This window comes from Somniosus microcephalus, chromosome 7 (assembly GCF_052327205.1).
Source record: "Somniosus microcephalus isolate GS21.2 chromosome 7, FLI_Smic_1.0, whole genome shotgun sequence".
NCBI lineage: Eukaryota > Metazoa > Chordata > Chondrichthyes > Squaliformes > Somniosidae > Somniosus > Somniosus microcephalus.
Genome location: NC_140993.1, coordinates 162993796 through 163005761, shown reverse-complemented (window position 1 = coordinate 163005761; position 11966 = coordinate 162993796).

Below are 11966 nucleotides of genomic sequence, written 5' to 3'. Positions count from 1 at the left end.
CACGTTACGTCGGTGGTGGAGGGATTGAATGTTTAAGGTGGTGGATGGGGTGCCAATCAAGCAGGCTGCTTTGTCCTGGATGGTGTTGAGCTTCTTGAGTGTTGTTGGAGCTGCACTCATCCAGGCAAGTGGGGAGTATTCCATCACACTCCTCACTTGTGACTTGTAGATGGTAGAAAGGCTTTGGGGAGTTGGGAGGTGAGACACTCACCACAGAATACCTAGCCTCTGACCTGCTCTTGTTGCCACAGTATTTATGTAGCTGGTCCAGTTAATTTTCTGGTCAATGGCAACCCCCAGGATGTTGATGGTGGGGGATTCGGCCATGGTAATGCCATTGAATGTCAAGGGCCGGTGTTCAGACTCTCACTTGTTGGAGATACTCATTGCCTGGCACTTCTGTGGCATGAATGTTACCTGCTTATTTTGTTTCCCCTTATCTACCCTGCTAGTTACAACCTCAAAAAACTCTATTAGATTTATCAAACATGATCTCCCTTTCATAAATTCATGTTGGCTCTGCCCAATCACATTATGATTTTCGAAGTGACTTGTTACCACGCTCCTAATAATAGATTCTAGCATTTTCTACTACTGATGTCAGGCTGACTGGTCAAAAGTTCCCTGTTTTCTCTCTCCCTCCTTTCTTGAATAGCGGGGTTACATTTGCTACCTTCCAATCCACAGGGGCCGTTCTATAATCTAGGGATTTCTGGAAGATCAAAACCAATGCATCCACTATTTCTGTAGCCACCTCTTTTAAAATCCTAGGATGTAGGCCATCAGTCCAGGGTATTTGTCGCCTTTTAGTCCCATTAATTTCTCCAGTACTATTTCTTTACTAATAATAATTTCTTCAAGTTCCTCATTCTCACTAGACCCTTGGTTCCCCACTATTTCCAGAATGTTTTTTGTGTCTTCTTCTGTGTAGATAGATGGAAAGTATTTGTTTAATGACTTTATCAATTGTTTATTCCCCATTATAATTTCTCCTGCCTCTGCTTATAATGGACCCACGTTTACTTTCGTTAATCTCTTCCTTTTTACATCCCTATAGAAGCTTTTACAATCTGTTTTTATGTCTCTTGCTAGTTTACTCTCATTCTGTTTTCTCTCTCTTGATCAATTTCTTGTTCCTCCTTTGCTGAGTTCTAAATTCCTCCCAATCCTCAGGCTTACTACCCTTTTTGGCAACATTATAAGCCTATTCCTTTATTCTAATACTGTACTATCTTTAGCTTCTCTTTTCTCTCCACGGATGTTGCCTGACCTGCTGAGTTTTTCCAGCATTTTCTGTTGTTATTTTAGCTTCTCTTGTTAGCTATGGTTGGACCATGTTTTCCGTGGGGTTTTTATTCCTTAAGGGAATGTATTTTTGTTGTGAATTACGAATTGTTTCTTTAAATGTTTACCATTGCTTATCTACTATCATATCTTTTTATCTAGTTTCCTAACCTACCTTAGCTAACTTGCCTCTCATGCCTAAGTAGTTTGCTTTGTTCAGCTTTAAGACCCTGGTTTTGGACTTAACTAAATCACTCTCAAACTCAAAATAAAATTCTGTCATATTATGATCACTGCACCTGAGCGGCTCCTTTAGGTTATTAATTAACCCTGTCTGATTGCACAATAATAGATCTAAAATAGCCTGTTCCCTAGTTGATTCCTCGACATACTGATCTAGAAAACTATCTTGAATACATTCCACAAACTCGTCCTCTGCACTTTTACTGCAAATGTAATTTGCCAGTCTATATGAAGATTAAAGTCCCCCATGATTACTATATTACCCTTGTTACATGCACCTCAACTTTCCTGATTTATACTGTGCCTGACACTACAACTACTGTTTGGGGACCCATAAACTGCTCCCACCAATTTTTTCTGCCCCTTGTTGTTTCTCTGCTCCACCCAAAGTGATTGTACATCTTATTTTTCTGAGCTAAGATCCTTTCTCTCTACTGCCTTTAACCCATCCTTTATTATCAGGGCTACCCGTCCCCACCCCCATTTTTCATATTTAGGGTGAGAAATTCATACACTTACCGTCACCTGTTAGTGCCAGCGATTCTTAAAAAAATGGCGGCCGCTGCTCTTGCACCAGCTGGAGGCGGTCCGCGCGGCAGCCATCATATTCGTGGGCCCCTTTGCACTGCTGGTAACCAGCAGCGCCCTGTAAAAAACAAGGCAGTGTGGCGACGTCAGTGGGTGTGCGACGCCGTCTTAATGTCACCTACGTGACCTTCGACCCTAGTGCTTAATTCACCGCTGGGTCCTAAGCACGCCAGGTTAACCTGGCATGGAAGCAGGCTGACAGACGCTGACATAGGCAATATCTGCAGCTGTTAAAGGGACACACACAGCAATCAGGTAAGTTTGAATGGAAGGGTTTGGCCTTGGATTTTTGGATTTTATTGAAGTGGTGGCTTGCTGCAATATATGTGAAAAGTGTTTTGGGAGTGCTGCTGGACGCCTGCAAGGGCTCAAATGGTAAGTGAACAACTTTGAGAAGACAGAACATGCTGCGCATACTCAGCAGGTCACGCTACATCCGTGGAGTTCACGTCTCAGGTCGCCATGCTGCCTGGCCAACTGAGTATTTGTAGCATCTTATGCTGTCATTTCACATTTACAGCATCTGCTTGCAGAGGGAAGAGGAAGGTGCAGAAGAGGAAGACACAGAAGAGCAAGACGCAGAAGAGGAGGAAGCCGAAGAGGAGGAATCAGATGGAAGGATGCATCCCAGACAGCTCCTTTGTGGCCAGGATATCCGGGATGGAATCATCCGCCTGCTGTCCCACTGTCTGGGCAGGCTGCATTTCTTGGGTGTGTGAAATGAGGAAGAAACAAGGGTGGAGTTGTGCTGACGGGAGGGCGGGAATCCTAGAGATGCATGCCAGAAGGGGGATAATGTACGAGGATACCCGTATCTTGTATCCTTTCAGCCCCACCGCTGGCCAAGGGCTCAGCCATGCCCCTGCCAAGAATGACCTGCACCGTCTCCTCAAAGGGGGTGAGGTGATGCTCGGAATGGTAGATGTGCCTTGTCATTGGTGCAGATTGTTGGTAGGTGAGTGATTGGGGGTCATGCATTGAGCAGTGCGTGAGGCTAGTGGTGCAGTTGGTAGGAGACGGCTTTTGAAGATGCATTCACTGACCTTGACCAGTGGTCTGAGGTCATGAAGCTTCTTTGGGCACTGGAGCCAGGTGGTGGGGGCAACACTGCTGGCAGTGACGACCTTGGTAATATACTCCCACATTGTTCTTTCTGGAGGGCCTCCTGGCCTCTGTGGGTAGAGGGCCAGTCTTGCGGTGTTAACCCCCTGCACAAAGCTGGAGTGCTGCGTGCGAGACCCTGGATGCCCCCTCCCTGGCTTGCTGAGCCACTTGTGTTAGTGCTGAGTCATTTTTCCCATTTGTTCAGTTTAGGAAGGTAATTCAGCTTTAAGAGCTGAATAATCATATTTGGAACTTCTTTTAAATATTGAATATTTGTAAAAAGACAGAAAGAGCTGAAAAATGTATTGAATCAGTGCATTTTATTTTGTCTTGCTTCAATGTGCATGGCCCCTTTAAATTTCAAAGCTCCTCACTGCCCACAAAGCATTGTGAGCTTCACAGCCTCGCACACAGACGCTAGAGGAAGCAGCAACGTTGTACCAGGACTACAAATTGGTCCTGGATCCCTCGTGCAACTCCACCAGGACGGCGTTGCACCTAAGGTTAGCACGGCAGCCATTAACAGCAGTTGGCGGTGACCCCGACTGCTTTGCTGGCGATCACCAATTTTTCCCCCTTAGTTCCTAACTCTGCAACCATGTCTCCATAATGACTATTGAAGCAAACCAATTTATTTCCATCTGTGCTATTAATTAATCTATTTTGTTGCAAATGCTTTGCGCATTCAGAAATAATGCCTTTGTAGGAACTGGGGTTCCTAGCCGAAGAATTGAGATCGACTCAGAAAATCAAAAACAATAAAATTTAATGAACAAACGAAGCTGTACAGGAAACTGTAGGATACAATGCAAATAGGTCTGGTCTGCTTGAAAGCCTCTCTGGAAAACTGCTAGAAGGTTCTGAGCTCAACTGCTAGCAGGTTCCGAGCTCAACTGCTAGAAGGTTCCGAGCTCTACTGCTAGAAGGTTCCGAGCTCTGACGTCATGACGTCATCACGTTCTTCCTGCCGTTGAGAGATCACGTGACGGACGGCATGACGTCATCATGCGGAGTACAGGAAAGAAGCCCTAGTACAGTTAACAGATACATTAAAGGTGCAGCCCCCAGCTGTACCACATTGCTGTAAAAGGAATTATATACAATTGTCCGTAATCTTCTGGTGGTTCCGCCACATGCGCCCCCCCAGAATTGCTTTTAACAGAGAAGGTAAGGCGAGAAGGGGGTCTGACGAGTCTGTCCGACCGACTGCGATACCCCGGCAGCTGGAACGGAGCGCTAGAAGACGAACTGGCCGTTGGCTGTGGTTGGGATGACGCCGCAGGCGGAGGAGAAGAAGAGGCCGGCTGTGGTCGACCCGGTGAGGCGGGCACTGGCGACTCGGCGGATGACTGTGGCTGTACTGGACCGGCAGTCGATGGTGGACGACCACGACGAGGCGGCTGAGCAGTGACGACTGGTTCGCTCAGATCCAGATGCGCCGGTTCCAACCGGTCGATGGAGATGTGGTCAGGCTTACCACTGACGTCGACTGTGAAGGACTTGTCACCTGACGAGATGATGCGGAACAGACCTGTGTAAGGCGGTTTGAGCGGGTTTTTGCGAGCATCCTGCTGAATGAACACGTATTCTGCGCTCTTAAGATCCACCGGGATATGGGAGCGCTGCAGGTCATGATGCGACGTAGGCACTGGGATGAAATTCCTAGCCGCTTCCTGGTGGCTGACGAGCTGCTGAGCTGGGGACCAGGGTTCCATGTGAGGAGGAAGAAAATCGCCAGGCAGTCTGAGTGGTTGGCCGTAAACCAGCTCTGCTGAAGAAGAATATAGGTCGTCCTTAGGCGCCGTGCGAAGACCTAGCAGCACCCAAGGGAGCCTGTCCACCCAACTAGGCCCACGGAGACTAGCACGCAGTGCGGCTTTAAGGGACCTGTGGAATCTTTCACAAAGACCGTTCGCCTGTGGATGGTAGGCGGTGGTACGATGAAGCTTGGTGCCCAAACCTTGAGCTACGGCGTTCCAAAGCTCAGAGGTAAATTGAGGCCCCCGGTCAGAGGAGATGTCAGCCGGTACCCCGAACCGAGCTACCCACGACGAGATGAAGGCTCTGGAGACGTCTGCCGCTGTGGTGGCAACCAAAGGAATTGCCTCTGGCCACCTGGTGGTGAGGTCTACCACGGTGAGGAGGTGAGTGTACCCGCGAGAGGAATGGAGAGGACCAACCAGGTCCCCGTGCACATTGTTGAATCGACGCTCCGGAACCGGAAAAGTGGCGACTGGGGCCTTAACATGGCGTTGTATCTTGGACTTCTGGCAACTCACGCAGGTATTGGTCCAGTCACAGACGTCGAGATGCATGCCCTTCCAGACGAATTTCTTTGCCATGAGTCATTGTGACGCTCTCATGCCAGGGTGTGACAACCCATGGATAGTGTCGAAAATTCTCCTGCGCCATTCGACTGGAACGATTGGAAGTGGGACGCCCATCGAGATGTCACACAGGAGTGTGGTCCCTGCGGCCTGGAAACTGACATCAGCCACTTGTAAGCTGGAAGGTGCGGTCCGGTATGCCTGCACTTCAGGGTCTGCCTTCTGTTCTTTTGCCAAACCAACATAGTCGACTCCCAGGTGTACTGCGTGGAGCTGGGCGCGGGAGAGACAATCCACCACCAGGTTGTCTTTGCCCGAGACATGTATGTCGGTTGTAAATTCAGATATGTATGTAAGATGACGTTGTTGCCGTGCCGACCATGGTTCCGCTGTCTTGGCCATCGCAAAAGTAAGTGGCTTGTGGTCTACAAAAGCCGTGAATGTGCGTCCTTCCAGTAGGAAGCGAAAATGGCGGATGGCCAGAAACAATGCCAACAACTCCCTATCAAAAGTACTACACTTGCGTTCGTTCTTCCGCAATTGGCGGCTGAAGAAAGCCAGTGGTTGCCATGTGCCATTGACCCACTGCTCCTGTACTGCCCCGATGGCATAATCAGATGCGTCGGTGGTAAGGGCAATGGTTGCGCCCAGAAGGGGATGTGCCAACATGGTCGCAGCAGCCAAAGCATTCTTAGTGTCGAGGAAAGCCTGGTCCATCTGGGGTGTCCAATCGATCGGGTCTTTGCCCGATTTACCTCTGAGGGCCTCGTACAAAGGTTGCATCAACAATGCTGCCTTGGGGACGAACCGATGATAAAAATTGACCATTCCCAGAAATTCCTGGAGGGCCCTGACGGTCTGAGGAAGAGGGAACGAGGTGACTGCTTCCACCTTCGTGGCCAGCGGGACGGCGCCTTCTGAGGTGATTCTGTGTCCCAGGAAATCAATGCTGTGCAACCCAAACTGGCACTTGGCCGGGTTGATAATAAGGCCATGTTGGCTGAGACGAGAAAAAAGGGTACGCAAGTAATGTGTTCTTTCGTGCGGTTACTGGCAATAAGGATGTCGTCTAGGTAGACGAAGATGAACGGCAGATCGCGCAACACGGAATCCATGAGATGTTGGAAGGCTTGTGCTGCATTCTTCAGCCCAAACGGCATACGAAGGAACTCAAAGAGCCCGAAAGGTGTGATGACGGCAGTTTTGGGGACGTCCTGAGGATGCACGGGCACTTGATGATAGCCTCGGACGAGGTCTACTTTGGAAAAGATAGAATTCCCTGCCAGATGGGCCGAAAAATCCTGAATGTGAGGAATTGAGTACCGATCCGGTGTAGTAGCCTCATTCAGGCGTCTGTAGTCGCCGCATGGTCACCATCCGCCGCCCGGCTTAGGAACAATGTGTAATGGCGAGGACCAAGGACTATTTGAACGTCGAATAATACCCAGGCGTTCCATTGTATGGAACTCCGCCTTGGCGGCCGCGAGTTTACCGGGTTCCAGCCTTCGAGCTCTCGCATGAATGGGGGATCCTGTCGTGGTAATGTGGTGCGCCACACCGTGCCTCGCGACTGAAGAAGAAAATGTGGGCCTGGTGAGCTCAGGGAACTCACTGAGAAGACAAGAGAACTCATTTGGAGATGGGACTGCACAGGCAACTGACCAAGACATCGCGGTGCTTCGGTGGCAGGGGACTGAGTGAAAAGTGGAGGCACTGATTAGCCGGCAGTGTCGGACATCGACGAGAAGCCCGTTTGCGCAGAAGAAATCTGCCCCCAGGATGGCCTGTGAGACTTTCGCCGTGATGAACTCCCAAACAAAACGTTGGCCGCCAAAACTCAACTGGACCCTACGCTTTCCGAACGTGCGAATGGCCGCACCATTGGCTGCCTCGAGGGGGGGGACCTTGACTGCCGGATTGAAGATCTAGCTTCGACGCTGGTAGGATACTGCACTGGGAGCCAGTATCACAGAGAAAACATCGCCCTGACAGGGAGTCTGTAATGTATAGGAGTTTCCCTGTGGACCCAATGGCCATCGCAACTCCGGCGCGTCCCTTAGGCCTTATTGATCTTCTCAGAAACCGCTGGTTTGAGGTAGGTTTTTTTTTTGGTGAGAAACTGCAGGGCGGACGGCAATTTCTGGCCTTCGCGCAGAAACAAGCGTGGTATGCACACCAGCCTGCAGGAGGAGGAGTCGGATTCGCTCTTGTGGGGGATGGGAGCCTCGTGGCTGCACAAGATTGTTGTGAGGTGGTGAATATTTTATCCGCTTCCGCGGTGAGTTCAGCACAATCCGTGATCGCGGAATTGGCCAAGGCTGTCTGTACTGGCTCTAGTAGTTGACAGAGAAACAGCTCGTGGAACCGAAAACATTGCGATTCCGAGCCCAAAAGCGTGAGCATGGCTCATGAGCTCTGAGGGTTTTGAGTCCCCGAGGCCGGGCATGGAGATAAGTCTGCGAGCGCGCTCCGACTTGGACAGACCGAAAATCTGCAGTAAACGTGCTTTTAAAGCTTCGTACTTGCCATCGTTCGGTGGACTCTCGAGGAGGCTGACGATCCGCGAGGCTGTGGCGCTGTCGAGGGCGGAGACCACGTAATAATAACGGGTCGAATCCGCTGCTACTCCCCGGATTGCAAATTGGGCTTCCGCCTGGAAAAACCACGCGGCCGGTTGTTGCTCCCAAAATTGTGGCAGTTTGAGGGTGACGGCATTCGTGTCCATGATGTAACTTCAACGAAAATTGTTCGAAGAAATCGGGGTCAGCAATGTAGGAACTGGGGTTCCTAGCCGAAGAATTGAGATCGACTCAGAAAATCAAAAACAATAAAATTTAATGAACAAACAAAGCTGTACAGGAAACTGTAGGATACAATGCAAATAGGTCTGGTCTGCTTGAAAGCCTCTCTGGAAAACTGCTAGAAGGTTCCAAGCTCAACTGCTAGCAGGTTCCGAGCTCAACTACTAGCAGGTCCCGAGCTCAACTGCTAGAAGGTTCCGAGCTCAACTGCTAGCAGGTTCCGAACTCAACTGCTAGCAGTTCCGAGCTCAACTGCTAGCAGGTTCCGAGCTCAACTGCTAGAAGGTTCCGAGCTCTACTGCTAGAAGGTTCCGAGCTCTGACGTCATGATGTCATCACGTTCTTCCCGCCGTTGAGAGATCACGTGACGGACGGCATGATGTCATCACATGGAGTACAGGAAAGAAGCCCTAGTACAGTTAACAGATACATTAAAGGTGCAGCCCCCAGCTGTACCACATTGCTGTAAAAGGAATTATATACAATTGTCCGTAATCCTCTGGTGGTTCCGCCACACCTTTAACTTTAACTTTTTTTCTACTTTTGCCTGATGTCACCTTAGTCTCTGATGCCCTATTACCTTTGTTAAACTCTCTGTCCCTTCCTGACCCACTCTGCTTATTTTTACCCACTCTGCTTATTTTTACCCAAGTCGCTACTCTGCTCTACAGCCTTGACATTTCTCTTACTGCTTTTGAATATACCCTTTTCTGAATCCTCCCATTCCCTCTTCATTAGTTTAAAGCTCTATCTATCATCCTAGTTATTCAATTCGCCAGGACACTGGTCCCAGCCTGGTTTAAGTGGAGCCCGTCCCAACGGAACAGCTCCCTCTTTCCCCTGTACTGGTGCCAGTGCCCCATGAATTGAAACCCCTGCCTCCCACCCCACTCTTTCAGCCATGCACTTAACCGTCTAATCTGCTTGTCAGATGAAGCGGGACTGCGGCAGCCATGGAGATGGAGTGAGTGAGGGGAGTATGAGATCGTAGAGTGTGAATGGAGGGAACTAATTTGCAGGAGTGAATAGGGAAGAGGATAGGACATGATAGAGAAAACAAGATGAAACAAAAAGGATAATAAGTGTAGGAAAGATAAGAGAAAAACAGGAAAGTTTTAAAGGACCAATCAGGAGGAGGGATTAAAATGAGTAAGATTGCCAAACAGAATGAGACAGGTTGCGCGGCTGTCTGCCGGTCCCGCGCAGCCCGGGACCGACTCTTCCAATGTGAAGCTTCACGCATGCACAAAACTTTGGGCCATACAGCCCATTAAAGGGACCGCACACCCAAATTTAAAATTAGGGGGAACATTGGTTATATGCATATAAATTCACAAAGTAACGTGAATAAAATTGGTGAGCTAGAAGCACAAATTGCTATGTGAGGTATGATGTACAGTAATAGCATTAATAGAGATGTTGCTTAGGCTAAGACAGGACTGAGAGCTGAATATTCCTAGTTATGAAATAGTCAGAAGAAATAGCATTGGAGGAAAAAGGAGGTGTGGCAGTATTAATAGAAGATCCCATTAAAACACTGGAACATGAGGATGATACAAAAGCTGAATCTTTTTGGTTTTAGTTTACTTAACTTTAATTAAGGAAGGGAAATGCAACTCTATTGGGAGAATATTATAGATTGCCAAACATTGGAAAAGCGATCAAGGAAAAGCTAGGTAGATAAGTTAGAGAAAGATGCAAGAACATCAAGGCCATTATTATGGGGTAACTTTAATTATCCAAAGATAGATTGTAAAGTAACCTTAATTGCAAATAAAGAGAGGGTTTCTACAATGCGTCCAGGACTTCTTTCTAGATCAGTATATTCTTAGTCCAACTAGAAGAGAGGCAGTGCTAGGTCTAGTTCTAGGAAATTAAGTGGGACAAATGGGTAATGTAAGGGTCAGGAAACATCTAGGCCATAGTGCTAACATAATTAGGTTCAATATAAAAACTGAAAAGAACAGGGAACAGTCAACGATGAATGAACTGTGGCGGGGAGGGGGGTGCTGGTGGGGGTAGGGTGGTTTGGGGCTTGGGTTGGGGGAAGTGAGTGACAGCGAGCTAGGGGTCAGGGGAGAGGGAGTCGGGACTGGAGCTCCGGGATGGGGGCTCAGGCAAGGGGAGAGAGGGGGAATGGTGGTCGGGGGAGATTGAGGCTTGGGTGGTAGCGGAAGAGAGGGAGACTGGGGAATGGGGTGGGCATGGTGTAAGATTCGCAAAATTCCCACATTCCCCCAAGGTTATTAGTAAAAGGGACCCTGCATGGACACTTTAAAAAGGGTACCCAAAAGATGGCGTCCGCACCTTGTGGCCAAAAGCCTGTAAGATTTTACAAGCTTGGACTCTGCAGCACAGAGCAGGCAATTTGGGAAACCGAAACTTAAAATGCATTTCTGTGAAAAGGACTTTGTGTTTGAAAAGCCAGACAGCCAGGCAAACACTGAATATGCATCGCATCAGATTGGAACAGATCAACCCAGTTAGGCCTAAGCATGAGGCCATTAGTTTGTCCGCATAAATAATTGGAAACAGCTTAAGGAAGCCACCAAGGCTGGACAGGCCGATTAAAATGCATTAATGACAATACAACTCGGACATCGGGCCATCAGGTGCGATAAACGGCCATCTAAAGCCAGTTAGTTTAGATTGGTATAATCATTTAAAACAGCCTGCCAAAAGTTAAACAATGGACTGACCTGATTTGGCGCGCAGATAAGGGCCATCGGAAGGAGTATAATTGTAGGCTCTCAGTAGCAATCGCCCTCTGGCATCGCTCTCTTGCTCTGCTCTCTCGACTCTGACCTCTTGGGCTGCTGCCGCCCGTACTCGTGCCCTGGCCTCATGGCGGGTTCTCTTCTCGCTCCCCGCATTGGGTGAATACAGCCAAGGACATCCATACCAATCGCAGAGAGGGGAACGAGACCCGAGTCCAAAGTCACCCAGGACACACGGGCCACGAAATGAAATGAGATGAAGAACAAGGTAGAGACCCGACAAGAGCAGAGAAGGGCAGCAAAAGACGCATTGATAAAAACCGAGCGCCTAGTTATAAGCTGGCATTTGGGGAAGAATTTAGACGAATATACCGGCGTTCCAAGAATGGGTAGAAAAATCTAAGCAGCGAAGACTGCCAACCGTCCTACAAACGCAACGTTACCGCCGCTGACCGCCCGAGGGAGAAGAAGAAGAGAACCCATTGCGACGAGATGACGGTAGCTGAGGAGAGGAAAGGTGTGTCACAGCAACAGCTCCAGCACCGCGCCCTGAGACCACGTGGCGATGGAGTACCCCAAAAGACAGGAGACCAAACCTCAAAACTCACAACTGTTAAAGCAACAGGCTTTGGATTAGTGAGCATGAATTCCTGGCCCCTCATAGCTTAATCTAGTTAGGTATAGGGGGTGGGATAAGGATAAGGGGATTGTTAATGTAGTTTGTTTCTCCCTCGATGTGCCGTGTGTTCCCCATTCCCTGTATAAGTATAATTATCTGTTTATGCCTGGTGTGGAGATGCCGGTGTTGGACTGGGGTGGACAAATGTAAGAAGTCACACAACACCAGGTTACAGTCCAACAGTTTTATTTGAAATCACAAGCTTTCGGAGTGCTGCTCCTTC